Raw genomic sequence first — 1,075 nt, forward strand, 5'->3', positions numbered from 1 at the left:
TGAACCCTTGATAATTTATAAATTATTATTATTTTGTCATATCTTACACTGTCCGATGTCTCCCTTCACCCACTTTTCTGTTGTCTATCCCCCAGGGAGGAGGTTATATGTAGATCCTTGTAATCAGTTAACTCTTTAAGGCAATAGAAACCTTCATCTTTCTCCAGTGGAGCAGCTGGTGGTTTTGAACTGCCGACCTTGCAGCTGGGTCCTTTTCAGTTCATCCACCAATGTAGGCAGCAAAAGGGTTGCTAATGCAATGTAATGCCCGTCTTGGAACCAGATGCCATGCTGTGAAGAAGCCCAAGCAGCCCCTGGAGAGAGGAGCTACAATGAGGGGACCCACGGCCTCAGCCCCCAGCTCTGGCCAAATTCCCAGTCAATAGGCAGGAACCTGTCCCACCATGTACGTGAGAGTCATCTCAACAGTGGAACCTCCAGCCCCAAATGAGCTGCCCCGGCAAAAAGACAAGCCATTCCCGCTGACTCAGGATCCAACTGGAGAGCCATTTGCCATCTTGGGTGGCTTTCTGGATCTGGTATCTCCTGCCGTATAAATAGAAGGCCCAGGGACTCTCAGCCCAAAGCAGAGGAGGCTTTCTACTCCTATCAGTCGTTACAGTGGGAAGCCCACCAGGGCAGCTCTACCCTGTCCTATAGGGTCGCTGTGAGTCAGCATCGGCTTGCTGGCAGTGAGTTTTGTGAGAAGACGTCTGGAAGGAGCCCTGCTGGCACGATAGGCTCTAACATGGCTTGCTAACTCCATGGTCGGCACCACCAGCCACCCCATGGGGAAAAGATGAGGTTTTCCTACTCTGGTAAAGATTGACAGCCTGAGAAACCCACAGGGCAGTTCTTCCCTGGCCTAGAGGGCTGCGAGGATCAGAATCAAGTTGATGGGAGTGAGAAAGACTTTCAAACCCACCCCCCAAGACTGGAACAGGAAGAAGCCCTGGAGTCGGCCAGGGGTAACCCCAAATTCTGCCAGAAGGAGCCAATCAGATTCCACCACTGGATGCAGCACTGCCCTGCCTCCCTCTGAGCCTGTCCCCAGGCACCCTGGGGCTCCGACCCC

Source organism: Echinops telfairi, unplaced genomic scaffold, assembly GCF_000313985.2.
Source record: "Echinops telfairi isolate 266 unplaced genomic scaffold, ASM31398v2 ScPeMD7_5;HRSCAF=22, whole genome shotgun sequence".
Taxonomy (NCBI): Eukaryota; Metazoa; Chordata; class Mammalia; order Afrosoricida; family Tenrecidae; genus Echinops; species Echinops telfairi.